Genomic DNA, 22,272 nt, shown 5'->3' with positions numbered 1-22,272 from the left:
AACTTAAAAAAACGTACAGGATATTCATCTCAAAAGTTTAAACTGGGTCCAATGGAGTACCATCAACATGACTACCTGTCTATGTCTCTAATGACCAGCTGACTTACTGTTTCCAGCACTTCCATTTTGATGTCAGCGTTACAACACTTGAAGAATTTTGCTTATTGTAAAATTAGGGAATAACAGAAAGACACAGCACAAAAGGAAACCATTTAGTTCATTGTGTCTTCATCAACTGTAAACAGATAAATGCATGGCTAAGGAGTTGGTATATGGGAGAAGGATTCACATTTCTGGATCATTGGAATCTCTTCTGGTGTAGAAGAGACCTGTACAAGAAGGACAGATTGCACCTAAATTGGAAGGGGACTAATATACTGGCAGGGAAATTTGCTAGAACTGCGTGGGAGGATTTAAACTAGTAAGGTGGTAGGGTAGGAACCAGGGAAATAGTAAGGAAAGAGACCAACCTGAGACTAGTAGATTGGGAAAATGAGTGAGTCAAACAGTCAGAACAGGCAGGAACAAAGCAGAGAACAAGGTCAGACTGATAAATTAAACTATATTTATTTCAATGCAAGAGGCCTAACAGGGAAAGCAAATTAACTCAGGGCATGGTTAGGAACATGGGACTGGAATATCCTAACAATTCCAAAGATGTGGCTCAGGGATAGACAGGACTGGCAGCTTAATGGTACAGGATACAAATGCTATAGGAAGGATAGAAAGGGAAGCAAGAGAGGAGTGAGAGTGGAGTTTTTGATAAGGGATAGCATCACCGCTGTACTTAGGGAGAATATTCCTGGGACTATACGAAGGGACATCATTTGGGTGAAACTGAGAGATAAGAAAGGGATGATCACCTTACTGGGATTGTATTATACCCCCCCCCCCCCCAATAGTCAGAGGGAAAATGAGAAACAAATTTATTAGGAGATCTCGGTTATCTGTAAGAATAATAAGGTGGTTATGGTGGGGGATTTTTACTTTGCAAATATAGACTGGGACTGCCATTGTGTTAAGAGTTTAGCTGGACAGGACTTTGTTGCGAATGTACAAGAAAATTTATTGATTCAGTATGTGGATGTACCTACTAGAGAAGGTGCAAAACTTGACCTACTCTTGGGAAATAAGGCAGGGCAGGTGACTGAGGTGTCAGTGGGGAAGCACTTTGAGGCCAGTGACCATAATTCTATTAGTTTTTAAATAGTGATGGAAAAGGATAGACCAGATCTAAAAGTTGAAGTTCTACATTGGACGAAGGCCAATTTTGATGGTATTAGGCAAGAACTTTCAAAAGCTGATTGGGTGCAGATGTTCGCAGGTAAAGGGATGGCTGGAAAATGGGAAGCCTTCAGAAATGAGATAACAAGAATCCAGAGATAGCATATACCTATTAGAGTGAAAGGAAAGACTAGTGGGTGTAGGGAATGCTGGATAACTCGAGAAATGGAGGTTTTCATTAAGAAAAACTAAGCATATGTCATGTATAGACAGGATAGATCTTGTGAATCCTGAGAAGTGTATAAAGGCAGTAGGAGTATACTTAAAAGGGAAATCAGGAGGGCAAAAATGGGGCATGAGATAGTTTTGGCATTTAGAATTAAGGAGTATCCAAAGGGATTTTATTAATACATTGAGAACAAGAGGGTAACTAGGGATAGTATTGGGTCCCTCAAAGCTCAGGAACGCAGGTTTTATGTGGAGCCGCAGGAGATGGAAGAGATACTAAATGAGTATTTGCATCAGCGTTTACTGTGGAATAGGACAGGGAAGATATAGAATATGGGGATAGATTGTGACATCTTGAAAAATGTCCATATTACAGAGGAGATGGTGTCGGATGAATTGAAACACATAAAAGTGGATAAATCCCCAGCACCTGATCAAGTGTACCTAGAACTCTGTGAGAAGCTAGGGAAATGTTTGCTGGGCCCTTTGCTGAGATATTTGCATTGTATCATCAATAGTCACATGAGGTGTCATAAGACTGGAGGTTGGCTAATATGGTGCCACTATTTAAGGAAGGTGGTAAGGAAAAGCCAGGGAACTGAAGACCAGTGAGCCTGACTTCGGTGGTGGGCAAGTTGCTGGAGGGAATCCTGAGGGACAGGATTTACATGTATTTGGAAAGGTAAGGACTGATTAGGGATAGTCATCATGGCTTTGTGCGTGGGAAATCATCTCTAACAAACTTGATTGAGGTTTTTGAAGAGGGAACAAAGAGATTGATGAGGGCAGAGCAGTGGATATGATTTACATGGACTTCAGTAAGGCGTTTAACCTCATAGTTAGCAAGGTTAGATCTCATGGAATACAGGGAGAACTAGTCATCTGGATGCAGAACTGGCTCGAAGGTAGAAGACAGAGGGTGGTGGTGGAGGGTTGTTTTTCAGACTGAAGGTTTGTGACACTGGAGTACCACAAGGATCGGTGCTGGGTCCACTACCTTTCGTCATTTATATAAATGATTTGGATATGAACATAGGAGGTATAATTAGTAAGTTTGCAGTTGACGCCAAAATTGGAGGTGTAGTGGACAGTGAAGAAGGTTACCTCAGATTACATAAAGAATCTTGATCAGATGGGCCAATGGGCTGAGGAGTGGCAGGTGGAGTTTAATTTAGATAAATGTCAGGTGCTGCATTTTGGAAAAGCAAATCAAAGCAGGATATATATACTTCATGATAAGGTCCTAGGGAGTGTTGCTAAATAAGATGATCCTGGAGTGCAGGTTCATTGTTCCTTGAAAGTAGAATTGCAGGTAGATAGGCTAGTGAAAAAGTTGTTTGGAATGCTTTCCTTTATTGGTCAGAGTATTGAGTATAGGTTTTTGGTAGGTCATGTTGCAGCTGTACAGGACATTGATTATGCCACTATTGAAGTATTGTGTGCAATTCTGGTCTCCTTCTAATTGGAAGGATGTTTTGAAACTTGACAGGCTTCAGAAAAAATTTACAGGGATGTTGCCAGAGTTGAAGGATTTGAGCTATAGGGAGAGGCTGAACAGGCTGGGGCTGTTTTCCCTGAAGTGTCAGAGGCTGAGGGGTAACCTTATAGAGGTTTATAAAATCATGAAGGGCATGGACAGGATAAACAGACAAGGTCGGGGAATCCAGAAGTAGAGGGCATAGGTTTAGGGTGAGAGAGGACAAATTTAAAAGAGAGCTAAAGGGCAACTTTTTCACACAGACGGTGGTGTGTGTATATGGAATGAGCTGGCAGAGGATGTGGTGGAGGCTGGTACAATTACAACATTCTGGATTAGAATGGTGCTGGAAAAGCACAGCTGTTCAGGCAGCATCCGAGGAGCAGGAAAATCGATGTTTTGGGCAAAAGTCCTTCGTCAGCTCTATTCCTGACAAAGGGCTTTTGCCCGAAACATCGATTTTCCTGCTCCTCGGATGCTGGCTGAACTGCTATGCTTTTTCAGCACCACTCTAATCCAGAATCTGGTTTCCAGCATCTGCAGTCATTGTTTTTACAACAATTGCAACATTTAAAAGGCATCTGGATGGGTATATGAATAGGAAAGGTTTGGAGGGATATGAGCCAAGTGCCGGCAGGTGGGACTAGATTGGGTTAGGATATCTGTTCAGCATAGACGAGTTGGACTGAAGGGTCTGTTTCCGTGCTGGACATCTCTATGACTGTATAATTCTATAACTTTGGGACAGATATTTAATTTAAACCACTCTCCTGCTCTTTCCACATCACACTCTTGTTTGCCAATTCTTTGTTGAATATTAATATCAAATCTACTTCCAACACCTGTTCAGGCAATGCATTCCAAATCATGGCAACGCACTATTTAAAAATAAGCTTCTTCAGTTCACCTCAAGTGTTTTTGTCAATCACCCTTTTACCTGTGTCCTCAGGTTACTGACTATCGTCACTGGAAACAATATGTCCTTGTTGCTCTGTCGAAACCCTTCATCAATTTGAATACTTCCATTAAATCTTCTGCAGCCTAAAATAAATAATTGAAGTTCTTCAGACCACTGCTTTCCTGAAAAATCTACCTCAACATTAAGTCACACCCCCACACACAACTGTCCACCTGAGAGTTAACAGAGGCATTCTGTGTTCTCTAAATATTTTGGCTCCCAATTGCACTCATATCATTCAACACTTCACCCATTTCATAGACGTACATCAAAAGGATCTTTTCTTCGTGGTGGGAATGCTACGATTCCACCTTGATACTGACAGTACCTGTTCACAGTTACTTCATCCTGAAGAGACAAGGCACAGGCTACAAAGACCTGTCACTTCTCAAAGCAAGCCCAAAGTGCCAGGGGAAGCAGGTAAATGCCACTGTTACCAAGGCCTGCCTATGTTCAATTAGGCTTGAATCCTCAAAATGGTTACTTGTTCTTCTCGGGACTCTGAGCTCTCAGACCCTCACCTCCCCCTCCCCCCCACCCCCACCAACACATATCCCCTCTACCTTCTCGCCACCCCTGGTCCTTCTGATCTCATTGCATCCTCCATACCCATTTTTCCAGTAACCGGGAGGTACAGCTCAATGGCAAGTTTTTGAATTGTTCATGGAATTGTCAAAATCAGCAAGTAGGCATTAAAAATGACCTTGCAAAAACATAACCCCATTTACAAGCTTAAACTGTCAAACACAGCCATTCATACTCTCACTGAACAACGCTACATGCCTCTTAACAATTCTTAACCCTGTCTAAATAGATGAGCAGGTATGGAAAAACCATTTGAAAGAAAAATCAAGCTATTGCATGCTTGTGTAATGGCCTAACGTGAGTCCTTCACAGCTTGGTAAGTTACCACAACAGCACTGAAAATGTTAGTGGATGTGGAATTCAGACAAGCATTCATAATAGCATTTTATCACATAGCTTTGTCAACAATAGCTCTAAATGTGATACACTGACACCTTTGAAGGCTGAACAGATGGCCATCTAACTCACCAGATGGTTGGTATCTTTGAGTGACAGCTTGAAATATATCAATGTATTCTGTTTTAGAGTCTTTGTTGTCACAGGTCTACAATGGAATCCCGCCTCCACGGTACACCTCCCTACAGTTCACAAATTTGAGGTGTACGAACCATGCCTTCTAATAAAAGGGGCTTGACTTCCATTAAAATTGCAAAGATATATCATTTCCATGTAATGGAGTAGGCAAGGACAGCAATGCCAATTAGAGACTTACTCCCTACACACTTAACCTGGACAAGAAGAATCCACATTATAAAAATGGGGGTAGGAAGTCCAAAGTCTGGTCCTGCCTAACATTTGTAATTACCACTGTCTCTGTTTGGACATGGACAGATAAGAAATGAAACTCTATCACAAAGAATTAGAAGGTTCTAGATTTCATCTAGCCTTTGTATAAAGAAGTACTTGAACTGAATTGAATTGAGTTGAATTTATAGTCACATGTACCGAGGCACAGTGAAAGCTTTGTCTTGCGAACAATACAGGCAGATCACAGAATTAAGTAGCATAGATAAGCTGTTCTTGATGTCAAGGTGTTGTAGGGAGGAGTGAAGGGCAAGTGATCTGGCATCTGATGTGGATCGGTTGATCCGATAGGCAAATTGGAATGGGTCAAGAGTGGTGGGGGGGCTGGAGTTGATTAATGCCATGACCAGCCTTTCAAAGCACTTCATAACCACTGAGGTTAGGGCCACTGGGCGGTAGCCATTGAGACATGTTGCATGAGCCTTCTTAGGCACAGGGATGATATTGGCCCTCTTGAAACAGGCAGGGACAGTAGCCTGCTGTAAGGAGAGGTTGAAGATGTCCGAGAAGATCTCTGCCAGTTGATCGGCACATGCTCTGAGTGCACGGCCTGGTACTCCATGTGGTCTGATTGCTTTCCTTGGATTCACACGAAGGAAAACTGATCTGACTTCTGATGAAGTACTTTTGGGATAGGTTTGTCAGGACTGTCAGAATAGGTGTTACCATTCTACCGAAATTCTGCTCAAAGCGAGCGTAGAAAGCGTTGAGACGATTTGGGAGGGATATGTCATCATCTGCAATCTTGCACAGTCTCTTTTTAGAACCTGTGATGTCATTCAGTCCTTGCCATAGTCGCTGGGTGTCTTCTGGAAATCACTTGGATTCCCTACACTAATTTTAAGGGTCTGGCCCTTTGTTCTGAATTTCCGATCAAACAAGTCATTTTTATTCAAATTTCCTGCCAAATCCATTACTCAACTTCAACACCTCTAAAGAAATTGAGGTTTGGTGAAGAAAAAGAAGGAAGCATATGTCAGGTATAGACAGGAGAAATCGAGTGAATCTTTCTAAGAGTATAAAGGCAGTAGGAGTATACTTAAGAGAGAAATCAGGAGGGCAAAAAGGGGACATGAGACAGAGTTAAGGAGAATCCAAAGGGTTTTTTAAAATTTAAAAGGGTATCTAGGGAGAGAATAGGCCCCTCAAAGATCAGCAAGGTGGTCTTTGTGTGGAGCCACAGGAGATGGGGAGATGCTAAATGAGTATTTTGCATCAATATTTACTGTGGAAAAGGAGATGAAAAATTTGAACGTAGGGAAATCGATGGTGAAATTTTGAAAAATGCCCATATGACAAAGGAGGAAGTGGTGCATGTCTTGAAATGCATACAAGTGAATAAATCTCCAGGACCTGACCCTATCTGTGGGAAGATAGGGAAGTGATTGCTGGGCCTCTTACGGAGATATTTGTATCATCGATAGTCACAAGTGAGGTGTCAGAAGACTGGAGGTTGGCTAACATGGTGCCACTATTTAAGAAAAGTGGTAAGGACAAGCCAGGGAACTATACCAGTAAGTCTGACATCTGTGGCGGGCAAGTTGTTGGAGGGCATCCTGAGGGACAGGATGTACATGTATTTGGAAAGGCAAGGACTGATTAGGGATAGTCAACGTGGCTTTATGCATGGGAAATCATGTCTCACAAACTTGATTGAGTTTCTTGAAGAGGTAACAGAGAGGATTGATGAGGGCAGAGTGGTAGACGTGATCTATATGGACTTCAGTAAGGCATTTGACAAGATTTCCCATGGGAGACTGGTTAGCAAGTTCGATCTCATGGGATAAAGGGAGAACTAGCCACGTGGATATAGAACTGGCTCAAAGATAGAAAACAGGGGGTGGAAGCCTGTGACCAATGGATGCCACAAGTGCTGGATCCACTACTTTTCATCATTTATATAAATGATTTGGATTTGAGCATAAGAGATATAGTTAGTACGTTTGCAGATGATACCAAAATTGGAGGTGTAGTGGACAGCGAAGAAGGTTACCTCAGATTACAACAGGATCTTGATGAGATGGGCCACTGGGCCGAGAAGTGGCAGATGGAGTTTAATTTAGATAAATGTGAGGTGCTGCATTTTGGGAAAGCAAATCTTAGCAGAACTTATACACTTAATGGTAAGGTCCTTGGGAGTGTTACTGAACAAGGATACCTTGGAGTGCAGATTCATAGCTCCTTGAAAGTGGAGTTGCAGGTAGATAGGATAGTGAAAAAGGCATTTGGTATGCTTTCTTTTACTGGTCAGTGTATTGAGTATAGGAGTTGGGAGGTCATGTTATGGCTGTACAGGACATTGGTTACACCACTGTTGGAATATTGCGTGCAATTCTGGTCTCCTTCCTATCATAAAGATGTTGTGAAACTTGAAGGGGTTCAGAAAAGATTTACAAAGATGTTGCCAGGGTTGGAGCATTTGAGCTGTAGGGAGAGGTTGAATAGGTTAGGGCTGTTTTCCCTGGAGCGTCAGAGGCTGAGGGGTGACCTTATAGAGGTTTATAAAACCATAAGGGGCATGGATAGGATAAATAGACAAAGTCTTTTCCCTGGGGTGGGGGAGTCCAGAGCTAGAGGAGATAGGTTTAAGGTGAGAGGGGAAAGATATAAAAGAAACCTAAGGGGCAACTTTTTTCACACAGGAAATAGTGGAGGCTATTATGATTGCAAATTTAAAAGGCATTTGGATGGGTATATGAATAGGAAGGGTTTGGAGGGGTATGGGGCAGGTGGGAGTAGATTGGTTTGGGATATCCAGTCAACATGGACGAGTTGGACTGAAGGGTCCGTTCCTGTGCTGTACATCTCTATGTCTCTGTGACTCTATGGCCTCAGTTAGAATCAATGTATCAATCTTATTCTCTCTAACCCAATTCAGACTAGTTCCCTGGTGCCGTTGTGGCACAGTGGTAATGTCCTGCCTCTGGCCCAGTAGGCCTGACCTGCTCCGATGCTGTGACAAAACATATTTGAACAGGTTCATTAAAATATCTATACTGGTCACTTTTCCATTAGTCTTGCTATTGACCCCTCTCTGGCATCAGTATTATCTCCTTATTAAATGTAGTGAGCAACATTGGCAGAACGACAGCACCTGACTTCCATGAGGGATTAGGTACCTAGCCTCACCAACTGCGGGACACTGGGCCTCCAGGGATTGTCAGCCTGGGAGGTTTTGGGCCACATCTGGGCAAGGGGCAAAGTCAAAAACGAATTGGGGTGGAATGTGGGCCAGAGGTGTGGGCAATAATCAGAGAGCTGGGTGAAGGAGGGTCATGGCCCAGACTGCTGGGTGAAGGACAGGTGAGTCAAGAATCGACAAGGACAATGGGAGGGGAATTTGCAACATGGAGCAGCAAAGGCCCCAACAAAGGAAACCCAAAGCCTCTGTCAGTAGCTAGACAAGTAGAAACAGAAATTCGAGCAGACATATCACTTCTGGACCACGTCCCAAAGTGCAAGCGACTACGAGGAGAGCAAGATGGCCTTTGTGACTGGTTCAACTGGTCACAAAAACAACCAATAGGCACTTCACCAATTTAACAAATCCAAAAATGTTGCCTCAAATCCTGCCATTCCCACATCGTGTCTTATCCATTAGTCTTTTCCTTTTACTCCACTCATTTGCTTCAGATCAAAGGGATGGCCATGGGTCCCTGCATGGGCCCCAGTTATGCCTGTCCCTTTGTGGGCTACATTGAACATTTCTTATTCCAATCCTACTCTGATTCCCAACCACCACTCTCTTCTGCAAATGTGGAAATATTTCATTTGGTTCACCATCCAAATCATGAATAGGAATTGTGAGCTGTTCCCAAGCACTGATCTTTGCAGTGCCCCACAGTTACAGCCTGCCTACCTGAAAATGACCTTATTATTTATACCAAAAGAGAAAATGCTGGAAAATCTCAGCAGGTCTGGCAGCATCTGTAAGGAGAGAAAAGAGCTGACGTTTCGAGTCTAACTGACCCTTTGTCAAAGCTTTGACAAAGGGTCAGTTAGACTCGAAACGTCAGCTCTTTTCTCTCCTTGCAGATGCTGCCAGACCTGCTGAGATTTTCCAGCATTTTCTCTTTTGGTTTCAGATTCCAGCATACGCAGTAATTTGCTTTTATCCACTTATTATTTCTACCCTAGTTTCTGTCCATTAAGCAATTCTCGCTCAATGTCTAAACATTTTTGCCAATGGCACGTGCTCTTTTTTTCCAAAACTAATCTTTAACGTGAGATTTATCACAAGCTTTCTGGAAATCTAAATAACCCATAACCACCAGTTTTCCCTATTCTACTCTATTTATATCTCCAGAGACTGTAGCCGCTTTGTTAAACATGATGTCCCATTCATTAAACCATGATGATACTGCCCCACTTGATAGTTATCTACTAAGAGTCCTGTTATTACACCTTCCATTACAGATTTCAGGATTTTCCCTATGACTCATGTTAGGCTTAAAGATGTGTAGTTCCAAGATTTCTCTCTTCCTCCTTTCTAACAGGTGACACTGCATTTGTCGCCTTCTAATCTGTGTTTTAGCCTCCATCACAATTTATTCCCCTCACTGCCAACACTTCCACATCAGTGCCATTCACCCGAGGATCCCAATTATGAGCTACCTCCAGCTACGAGTGGAATGACTGAACGGAGTTAGGGTAGAAACAGATCACAGTCTGCTTGAGTGAAAGAACAAATTGGATAGCCAATGGGTTTTAACCTCAAAATAATGTTTTGTTGCTAGGTGTGGGAGTACAGCAAAGATTAGTCAGAGTTCAAACAAGCAGTTAATTGCCTGTGCAAAGGAGAGTTGATCAGAACATTTTACACTGAAACCACAAAGCCTTACTCATTCCAAACGCAACTGCATCCGCATGGATCCAACAACTGCAGTAGTTACTACTGGAGTGTCTGTGGTAGGAAACATCAATTTCCATCAGGTGTCTTGCTTGCTTGCTTGCTGAAAGGAATGGGCATCCATCCTGACAGTTTTGAGTAAGGTCCACAATATACTTTTTCAAACAGGAAGTTCAGAGTCTAGTGGTGGCCTTTTCTTGGAATGTCATCCCTACGTATGGAAATCCTGCCCAGCAAGAGCTGTGATCCAATCAGAAGATGTCAGCTCTTGTTCTTGGCCTGACCAATGCTGCTGAAGAGTCACAACATCACCAGGACTCAAGTTTCAGGAAGGAATTTTTGTTGGGCTGGAATCTGAGTGGGAGAGGGAGGGGGCAACATTTCTGGGGCTTGGGGTGGAGAGGTTCCAGGGAGATGGTCAACTCAGTCAGAAGGGAAGCAGCTCTGCGATATCTAGTCCCCGACCCACAATACTCCTGCTTCTTTGTTTCTTTACCATAGCTGTGGTAGTACCCCCAAACAGTCAGATGGTTGCACAATTTCAGTTTTTTCTCTCAGAGCAACACTGTTAAGTTATTAATATGCTGACAGTTTGACTTATGACCAGCCTATGGCTCAGTGCACTGTGTTTACCTAACCATTCTTACTTTTCGTTTAGATCTGTCATCTGGGTTGAGGCTGTCAGTCAGCTTTTACCCACTTTCTAAGTTGGCATGTTCAAGCCTGACTGCCTCTGTGCTATGATTAAATATCGCCAGACAATCAGCTGCAAGATGAAATCATCATGACCATGAAATCAGGGGACAAGACTGTTCAACTGACATTTGTATGACTCAATAGCAGATCCTGTGCCGATTAATTTTCTGATCTCTGATTAGAATCATTAACAAACTAAAGGGCAATTACCACAAGGTCAGGCCCCATTACAAAGAAGAAAGTGAGGAAATGCAGATTCTGGAGATCAGAATCGAAAAGGCTGCAAACACAAGATTCATGTGGGCAAAAGTAGAGACCCTGTAATGCGTCACTCAAAGGCTCACTGTATTGTTTTTAGTTTCTACAATGGTTCAAATTTAGTGCTGTTCGTGGCAGATGTCTTTTGGGCTCTGCCCCCACCAGGAACTTCGCAGGATCAAGTTTCAAACATAAACTTAGCAGCTAATGTATCAGTACCTCTACACTGAAGTCCTGCCCCTTCAAAAGCTTGCAATCAATGTTACTGGAAGCTGGAGATTGTCACAGGAGGTTGGAGGTAGTGCTGTGTTAAATGTTACAGGAAGCCCAGGCTACACAACTGTGAAGGTTAGGTGAGGGGTGGTCACAAGAAGAAAGGGTACAGAAGGATCAGATGGGAGTGGCTTTCAGTGGCCATTCACTGCCCCTGCCCCACTTCCACTCCCACGGACTGGGGCAGCTTCTCCACCAACCTGGCAGGAAGACTTACCCTGTTTTCCCACTCTTTTTTTCCTGCCAGCAAGAATTGTCTGAGTAACTAAACCAGCGGTGAGTTGAGGCTATTACAATGACATTAACTTGATGGCGCAATGGACTTAATTGGTAGCAGGTCAGGACTAATCACCAAAGGACATTAAACATGGTATTACTGCAGTGCCACTCACATTTTAACACTTGCCACCAGTTATGGAGACAGGAAATCCTACCCAGTGACAGGAGAATCCAGCATTTTGGTCAACTATGGCTTTCACTTTGCTACGGAGCATTTTTGGGCAAAAGTCGCGATGTAAAGATGAATCAGCAGCTTGCTGCATCCCTTCGCAAGAGTTAGCAGCCACAAAATAAAATGATTCCAGAGATTGTCTTCAGTCATGGGCAATAAAGTTCTTCTGCGCAAATGACAAAGCTGATGCTCTTAAAGGACATGAAGATATTCAAGTGTCACAGGATAGTAAACTGTTGTTAAGAAGGTTTATAGGACCCTTGGGTTTATAACTAGAGGCAGAGAGTATAAAAGGAAATGATGCTATACCAAATTATTGGTCAGATCACATTGGAGCATTGTGTTCATTACTGGACACCTTATTTAAGGAAGGATGTGAAAGCCCTGGAGCAAGTTCAAAGAAGATTTACTAGAATGATTCCAGGAATGAAGGCTTTTAGAAACAAGGAAAGTTTACAGAAATTGGGCTTATTCTCCTTGCAGCAGAGAAGATTAAGGGGTGATCTTATCGAGTTGTTCAAAATTATTAACAATTTGGAGATTAAAGAAAGATATTCTGTTTCCATTAGTTGGTATATCAGTAACTAGGGGGTCACAATTTCAAGATTGTCAGCAAGAAAGCTAAGAGTGAGATGAGGAGAAACTTCTATAATCACAGTGTTGGTAGGATTTAGAATGTGCTCCCTGGGAGATTGATGGAGGTGGGTTCCATAGGAAGTTTCAAAGGAGAGGTGGATATATATTTGAAAGTGATGAAGATAAGGGCTATGAAGATAGGGTTGGTGAGGGGGACTAGCTGAGTAACTCTCTGGGGAACTGGTAGAGATATGATGGGTCAAATGCCCTCTTTCTGCATGTTAAGTTTCTGCAATCTTATGATTCCAGTACTGTACAAACATACCATTCAACCAAATAATGTAGAGTTGAAAACACAGTTGGAGAAGTCAAGTGAATCAGCCAAGCTCTTTCCTGGGGTATTCCAAAGCCTTAAGATCTCCTTCTCTAGCATTCCAATACGGCATGATCCTTTAAAGCCAGTAGCAGAAAAACAGCGTCTTACCCGCGTTATCATATTGTCCACAATTCCCAAATCTTTGGGATCACCCCACAGCTGCTAGATCCTAGAAATATCCCATTACTTGCAGTGTCTTTTAGTCTTCAATACCCACACTATCACATCAATATTGTCAGATCAGTGATAGAATGCCAAATTCCATTCTATTTTTTTGGCATCCGGTCCTTTGAAACTAGTTCGCAAAATCCATCTCAGTGTTCCTTGTCCATTGTCTTTCAAATTGTCCACTGTTCACGGTGTGTTTATCACCGAGGTCCCAGGATCATAGTATTAATTCTCCTGTGCTCTTATAGGCAGAGACACTGCTGAATAACATTGCTGCACTCAGACTTCACCATCATTTCCATGATACATGTGTCAAAATTGGGTCTCGGGGCATCAGGAGGCACCTAGATTCTAGCAGTAGGAGGTGAGTCTTGTCAACTTGATTGCACTATGTTAGTGAGGGTGTCCCAGGATCCGGTAACATTGGTAAGAAGCTGGAATCTGGTTTGATGCAATCTAATCTACATCTGATGCATTCCCAGATCTTCAGGTTAAGCATGAAGCTTAACCTCCAGTGTAAAGCACTCTTCAACATTTGTTAACTGAATGTTTTTTCTGGATATTCTATTTCTAAATATAAGCTTGTGACTCTTTTTGTTTAATAATAACTAAAACTCAATTGCCTTGATGATAGCTATGTGTCCCTTTACTCTTTTACTTTTTAGGTATCCCTCAGGTAGATCAGCTCTCCTAGCCTATTCTACAAAACCTCAGATGCTCTCCTTACTAAGTGTTGACTGGTTTCTTATAGAAATGTAGAAAATAGGATGAGTAGATCATTCAGCTCCTTAAGGCCGCTTCACCATTCAATAAGATCAAGGCTGATCATCCAATTCAGTACCTAATTTTTGGTTTCTCCCCATACTCTTTGATCCCTTTGGCCCTATCAACTACATCTAACTCCTCCTCAAAAACATTCAATGTTTTGACCTCCCATGTGTTCAGTGGCAGAGAATTCCACAGGCTCACCACTCTCTGGGTGAAGAAATTACTCCTCATCGCATTTGTAAATAGCCCATCCCACATCCTTAACCATGGTTCCAGGCTACTCAGTCATTGGGACATCCTTCCTGCTTCTAACACGTCTGGCCCTGTTGGAATGTTATAGGTTCATTTTTTTCATTCTTCTAAACTCCATTGAATGTAGCCGTAACCAATCCAATCTCTTTTCAAGTGTCAGTCGAGCCATTCCACGAATCAGTCTGGTAACCCTTCATTGCAATCCTTCCAAAGCCAAAACATTATTCATCAGATAAGCAGATTGTAACTGCACACAACATTCCCAGAGTGGTCTCATCAAGGTCCTCTGCAATTGCAAAAATACATCTCTGCTCCTGTACTTGAACCCTCTTCTTCCCACCTGCATGCTTACTTGTAGAAACTTGGATACAAGGACAACCATCTTCTTTTCCTTTGTTTTGTAATCACGTCTTTTTTTTTCATTAAAAACACCAGTAAATAGGTGAAAATAAATATCTAGTCATTCGTTTGTAGCTTTCATGGGTCCGATCTTCAAAGCACTAATTCAAAATCTAAGAATGCAATCAATTTTTATGTCAACTAAACCAGCGGCTCTGGCAAAATATCACATATTACGTTATAAAGTATTTCCTTTGTTAAACAAAACTCAACCAATCTCACACACACACACACACACACACACATAGCTATTAGATGTAAATTGTAAAAAGCTGGAGTCCCAGCACAGACCCCTGCAGGACTCTACTTGTCAGATGCTGCTAATCAAAAAAAAGGCCCATGAATGCCACTCACCTCATCTATACAGATGGTACGTTAGCACTGATACAGTGAACTCCTGCAAGTGAAAATCATTCACCAGAAAATTCCAAAAGACTGGTTAAACATGATATCCTTTTCACAAACCAGGCTAATCCTTCCCAGTTTCCTTGAGTTTTTCTAAGTGCCCAGCTATAACCACAATGATCAGTTCTAGCATCTTTCCGACAACAGACATCGGACTATCTGGTCTGTCGTGCCCTGTTCTCTGGCTCCCTTGCTCCTGAACAGAGGAATGATATTTGATGCTTTCCAGTCTGATGGAGCCTTCCCAGAAACTCATGACTTTTGGAAAATGAACACCAATGTGTCTTCCAACTCCTGAGCTACCCTTTCAAGAACTTAGGAATCCACCAGAATCTGTCACAGCTTTGGTCAATTCTTCAAATTTCACCAAGTTCCTCATTCCATTCCAGCAACCAATTTCCAGGTATTTACATGTAGCCACATCACTGTAATGGCTATCAGATCATATTTACTTACTTCCACGTACATGCTCAGTTCATGTCTTTCGTTCTGAATGTCGCATACATTCAGATACAAAGCTTTTCTTCTTGTTATTTTTTGTAACATTCATTTTTGATTATTTTTCCTTCCCTTCTTGCCATTCTCTGATCTTCACTTTGCATGTGATTTTGTTCTTCTGCATTGACTCGATCTTTTGATTTCTTCTATCCAAATGTGATCTCTCACTCCCATTATTCAGCTTCAAAACTCCCTCCATTTCCCTAGTTGTACATTTTGCTACAAGACGACATTCCCAGCACGTTTCACGTGAAGATTGGCATACCAGTGCAAGCACACACCTTTCTCCAGTCCTGATGCCACTGCCCCACAAATGGAACCCAATTCTCCCACACCTGTCTTTTAACCATACATTCCTTTTGCTAATTTTATGTACCTTCTCCCAATAGCACGTAGCTCAGGCATAAGACCATAAGACATAGGAGCAGAAATTAGGCCATTCAGCCCATCGAGTCTGCTGTGCCACTCAATAATGAGCTGATAAGTTTCTCATCTCCATTCTCCCTCTTTCTCCTTGTAACACCTGATCCCCTTGATCCTCAAGAACCTATCTATCTCAGTCTTAAATATATCCAATGACCTGGCCTCCACAGCCTTCTGTGGCAATGAATTCTATAGATTCACCATTCTCTGGTTGAAGAAGTTTTTCCTTATCTCAGTCCTAAAAGGTCTTCCTTTTAATCTAATGCTATGCCCTCAGGTCCTACTCTCCCCTACCAATGGAAACATCTTCCCAACATCTACTCTATCCAGGCCATTCAGTATTCTGTAAGTTACAATTAGATTCCCCATTATCCTTCTAAACTCCATCAAGTATAGACTCAGAGTCCTCAAACATTCCTCATATGTTAAGCTTTTCATTCCTGGAACCATTCTTGTGAATCTCCTCTGAACACGCTCCAGGGCCAGTACATCCTTCCTGAGATATGGGGCCCAAAACCACGCACAATACTCCAAATGTGGCCTGACCAGACATTATAGAGCCTCAGAAATACACCCCTCCTTTTATATTCAAGTCCTCTCAAAATAAATGCGATCATTGCATTTGCAAGTTTACCTTGAAAGAATCCTGGACTGGAATTCTTAAATCTCTTTGTACTTTAGACTTCTGAATTTTCTCCCCATTTAGAAAATAGTCCATGACTCTATTTCTTCCTATCAAGATGCATGGCCTCACACTTTCCCAAGTTGTTTTCCATCTGCTACTTCTTTGCCCAATCTCCTAACTTGTCCAAAGCCTTCTGCAACCTTCCCGCCTCCTCAATGCTACCTGTCCCTCTATCTATCTTTGTATTATCTTCAAACTTAGCCAGAATGCTCTCAGTTCCTTCATCTAGATCATTAATATATAAAGTGAAAAGCTGTGGTCCTAACACTGAGCCTTGCACACCACTTGTCACTGGCTGCCATCCTGAGAAAGACCCTTTTATCCCTGTTTTCTGCCAAACAGCCAAGTTCCTATCCATGCTAGCACCTTACCTCTAACACCATGGGCCATTATCTGACTCAGTAGCCTCCTGTGCAGCATCTTGCAAAGGTCTTCTTGAAGTCCATTGGCTCTCCTTGGTCTAACCTGCTCATTGCTTCCTCAAGGAATTCTAGCAGATTTGTCAGGCATGACCTCCCCTTGATGAAACCATGCTGACTTTGCCCTATTTTACCACACATTTCCAAGTATTCAGAAATCTCATCCTTCACAATGGATTTCAGGATCTTACCCAAGACCAAGCTTAGGCTAATCAGTCTGTTATTGTCCGTCTTTTGCCTTACTTCATTTTTAAACAGGGGTGTCACATTAGCAATGTTCCAGTCCTCTGAGACCCTCCCTGATTCTAGTGATTCCTGAAAGATCACCACTAACACATTCACTATCTCTTCAGCTATCTCTCTTCAAACTCTGGGGTGTAGGCCATCTGGTCCAGGTTATTTATCCACCTTCAGGCCATTCAATTTTTCTCGCACTTTCTCCTTCATGATAGCCACCATACTTTGCTCTGCCCCCACACTCTCTTGAATTTTGGGATATTACTGTCTTCCACCATGAAGTAATTATTCAATTAGATTAGATTACTTAGTGTGGAAACAGGCCCTTCGGCCCAACTAGTCCACACCGACCCGCCGAAGCGCAACCCACCCATTCCCCTAAATTTACCCCTTTTACCTAACACTACAGGTAATTTAGCATGGCCAATTCACCTGAACTGCACATCTTTGGTGCTGTGGGAGGAAACCCAGCCATTTCCTTGTTCCCCACTACCATCTCTCCACCGCCATTTTCCAGCAGCCCAATGCCTGTCTTTTGCCCTTTATATATCTAAAGAAAGTCTTAGTGCCTTCCTTTATATTAATGGCTAGCTTGCTCTAAAATTTAATTTTCTCCCTCCTCATTTCTTTTTTGTGGCCCTCTGTTAGTCTTTGTAAGTTTCCCAATCCTCTGGTTTCCCCCTGCCCTTCGCCACATTATATGCTTTCTCTTTTAGAAGAGACATCATTACTGTTGAGTTTCTACTTTTCAATTTAGTGATTAGTTCCTCATGCAATCTAACAGAACCTTTTTTCTAGTCCTATATACTGCTGGTATATATTTTCTATATTATTTTCTATCAGTTCTCCACTGTAAACACAACAGAGCCACCAAATTATTTAAATAAATTGTTATTTGTCCATCAGGCCAAATCTAATGCAGCAGTCGAGGCGTAACAGCCATTTTAACTTTGCACTGTAAGTAGAAATTGACAATTGCATTTTCTACCATGTCTCAATAAAATCCTTAAAATCCCTTTATGACATTCTTTTCTTATATCTATATTCTTCTTAGAGCTACAGTCTTTCTGCATTTTGTAGAAATTCAATTATATGTAATGTTATTGAAATGGAATCATTTATTTCATATTCATTAAATACATCTGCAATGTTGGTTCTAAAAATTCCTGCACCTATGATGAATAAAAGATCATTGTTGAAATGGATCATATTTTGAGTGCACGAGATTTTAATTATGAGATTTGTCTGCTAACGTTCATTCCTTATGAGGAGCTTCTGGAACAATTTGTAACTTCTAACATTCAGCAAAAAGCTTGAATGAGTACGTGACCAAAATTACAATTTCACTTAAAAATTAAACTACAACGCTAATCAGCAAAATAAATTAGATAGTGTTCCTCATTTTCAGCAGAGTCCAAAACTCGTTTAGACCGATAAGGTGAAAATGTCTTTCTTTAAATGTGAGGTATTACATGATGAGTTTCCTCCTGGTTCCCAATGATTATAAGACCACAACAAAATTACAAATGCCAGTAAGTATGACTGAGTGTTAGAAAATCTCGCTATGGGACAATACTGAAATCCCTTTGTATCTTTAGTGTTGAGAGACTATTTGGCAAAGATCAAATAGAGCTTCACACTATAGCAAATGAGTGTTATTATAGCTGAACTAATGGTGCGAGACCTGGAGAAGGAAATTCCTAAAGAGAAAATGGTGGAGAACTCAGGGGGTCTGGCAGCATTGGTGAGAGTAACATTGCGAGACTGATTTGATTCTAAAGAAGCCGTATCAGACCCAAAACGATTATCTTTTCCTCTCTCACAGATGTTGCTAGACCTAAGCTTCTCCAGCATTTTCTCTTTTTTTTCAGATTTCAAGTATCTGTAGTTTTTGGCTTTTACTTGATGGAAATTCCTACCTTTACTAATCTTATTCCAAGGTATTTGCTCTGGACTTTGGGTTCACATTAGTCTGATAATGCTGCTCCTTTACAAGGTTATGTTGTCCTTAGTTTTTTATTCAGAGGGGTCATAACGTCATGGGATCCAAAATGTCTGGGTTTACCTACTTGGAGAAGCTTTTAAGTTTAAAAAAAACACTTGCACAATAAAAGGAGAGCGGCCAGTTCTCCCAGCTCAGCTTTTCTCTGGTTTGGTTTAGTTTTAGCAGTCTGGTTGTTCAGAGCTGCTGGTCAGTTTAAGCTGGGGAATCCAAAGAAAAAGGCACAGTGGAAAGAGATTCCATGCTTAACCTCTCTAACATCTCTCTCTCTCCTGTAAGAACCTGAGTCTGATTTTACCTTTTTTGCCAAGGGAGTGTTTATGGGGAATGTTGCGGGCATTTGGATCATCATCATTAAGTTGGGATAGTCTGTTGGGTTTTCGGATAAGTTAAGTTATTCTGCGTTCTGTTCTCTTTTGTTTATATTTCATTCGGTACTCTGTGAATAAATTCTGTTTTGTTTAAAACTGAGGGCTTTTGACCAGCTGCATCTCTCCTGGACTATCCCATTTATATCTGCTTAAAACAACTAGAAAAGTCAGGGTCTGGGTTACCTTCTTGAAATGTTTTGAAGGGATCTGGCTTGGTCCATAACATTAGATATTTGTGGATTAAATGTCAACAGGCAATCCTGCAAGTGGACATCTAACTCAGCAATGAGGCTACTTAAATGATGCACTGTTTAGCTTGACCCTGACAGCAGAGGTTTGAAATCCCTCTATGTGCACTGGACATCAGTGTCTTATCATACCCATACTGCTCATCTTCCAGAAGGAACATTTATCAGCCTCATAATGGCAACAAATATCATTCATAATCTTGATTACAGTCTATTCAGAGCAAGAGCGACAACCTGATTGCAAAGTTTAAAACAGAGTTGTGAAAAAAAGCCCCAAATTTGAGAGGTGGAAACATATCAAAATGAGTCAACAGGAAATGGGGCATGTCTTAAACGTACTTTGTCATAATTCAAACCGATGTCCCTTTCTTCTGTACTAGCATTTTCATTGAAAACAGTATACAAAGTTTGCTTTCCTCAACCTCTCAAAATCCTTAAATAGCGCCAGGAGAGCTCAAACCACTCTGCTGTTCAGAACTAAACTCTTAGTACTGCAAGCTCAGTCTAAAGACTCTTCACTTACTATTGCAGATGCTTAAATTACTTCCTTGTTCTCTCCTGACCATAATTAGGTGCAATATCTCCAGAACATTTGATGATAACACCTTTTGACTTATATTGTACAGCTATGGCTATGTAATACCATATTCCATTAGCTCTGGTTGGATATGTCCCCCATTGATTCCATGAAGGTTCTGATTTCATTTTCGGTATCATTATGTCAGTTGTTGGGCAAGTGAGAGCACTGACCCTCAAGTCAGGAAATTGGTAGTTCATGCCCCAATCCAGGTTTCAGGGCAATTAACCTAGGTTGACACTTCAAAGCAGTACTGTTGAAGTGCTGCATTGTCAAGGGCCACACATTTTGGAGGAAGCATTAAACAGAGTTTCGAACTGCCATCACCGAAGATGAAAAAAATCCCATGGGATCATTTGAAGAAGAATAGGAGAATTCCTCTGGAGTACTGACCTACTATTATCCCTCAGACAACACTAACAAAAAGAGATAGTCTAGTAATTTACCTTGTTGCAATCTGTTGGACTTTCCTGTATGTGAATTGGTTTTTGTCTTTCTTTATGTTACAGATATGATTACACATCCAAATACTTCACAGGCTATGCAGTACTCTATGACATCGGGACATGAAGCAAGGTTGTACATAAATGCAAGCTCTTTCTTTAACTACCCTAACATGTTTCATGTAATCCATACATCATCTACTTTTTCTTCCTTTCTGCTTTACTTCACAATTGTCCAAACTAAAATTACTTCCTTCTGCCCACACATAGTTTATGAAAATCATCCTGTAATTCCACTGTTCACTTGGCTGGTATCAGCTGAAAGCTTGCTTTCTTTTCGTTGAGTTTCTAAATTCATATAATTTATGTAAATCCAAAATGATTGCATTCTCCACACTCAGTACGTAGGCAACCGACTCAATGCTTCTGTGTTCCTTCCTTCCAATGTAGTCCATCGAGAACATGATTGCATTCAGTCAATGTTTCTCAGAGTGCGAAATGGCTTTGTGTTAGCCAGCATCAAGGGTGATTCACTTCCTCTTGACACTTCAGGTGACAGGGTGAGAAAGCCCACCAGTCTATAAATCCGGCCCCAAGTAATTAGTCAGAATATGTGCTGTTTTGATGTCATCCTTGGTTTCAATACAGTTTCCACACACTAAGGTTTCCACCTTTTCACTGTCATTTACTAATGTGGTACTTGTATAACATCTGTACTGTGCTTTTGAATATTCGCCCTTCCATCATATATTCACATGCCTGGTCTTCACCACCATTCACACTGCAGGATTTGTGAAGGTCACAAACATCCTCGTCATCTCACTTATAGCATATGTGGTTCATCATTTATTGCCACATTAGTCTTTTTTTCCTGAGTTTATTTCTTTTCAGAGTGCAGTTATCCTGCATGGTTAGCATTATTATTATTGAAGGTGACCACCTGTCTAACACTTAAGTGTTATTGAACACTTTCTCCAATTCTTTAGCTTAGCAGTTTGATAGAAGGTGGACATTTTAAATACACGTACCCAGGTTTTAGGTATCCTGTTAAACTGAACTGTTTTGAGGTGGGTCTTTTCCCCTCGGGGAGCTATGACAACCATAAGAAAGAAATAAAATGGAAATGGATTTACAGAGAACTGTACTTCATAGAAAATACATTATTTAGCTCCTTCAATAAATCTAATTATTTTTTTATGAACCATTAACTGATGCATCCATTAGGGGGAATATATCCACATCAACTGCATAAGCAGTCACCTAAGGCACATAACCTAACAAAACTAGTCCTACATAAGCTACATAAGGCATCATTAAGCAGACCATATGAGCTAGCTTCTATGTTTGTCCGTCTGTTATTCTGTAAAGATCTAAATTTGCCATCTGTTGCAGAAACACTGTATTAAGTGGATAATAAAAACTTACTGAAACTCAAACAGGAACATGCTGAAGAAATCAATCAACAAAAGAAAAACAAATCACTAATGGCCACTTTGAAAGTTTTTCTTTCTGTATTATGGAGGACAGACTTAAAAGAAACTGCCATTTCTCCATAGGAACATTATTTTGTCCAGCAGTCAAACAATTCTCTCAGATGATACTGCCAACCAACAGATGAAATG

The 22,272-nt window shown here is 41.3% G+C and overlaps 1 protein-coding gene across 2 annotated transcripts in view; it reads right to left on the bottom strand.

The window, feature by feature from the left end:
* The window catches only part of LOC140479765 (potassium channel subfamily T member 2), a 723,557-nt gene that overhangs the window by 502,860 nt on the left and 198,425 nt on the right, over positions 1-22,272 (bottom strand). The window lies entirely within an intron of this gene.

The sequence above is a fragment of the Chiloscyllium punctatum genome, chromosome 7, assembly GCF_047496795.1.
Source record: "Chiloscyllium punctatum isolate Juve2018m chromosome 7, sChiPun1.3, whole genome shotgun sequence".
NCBI lineage: Eukaryota > Metazoa > Chordata > Chondrichthyes > Orectolobiformes > Hemiscylliidae > Chiloscyllium > Chiloscyllium punctatum.
The sequence above is the reverse complement of the archived record's forward strand: the minus strand, read 5'-3'. Positions and strand labels throughout refer to the sequence as shown.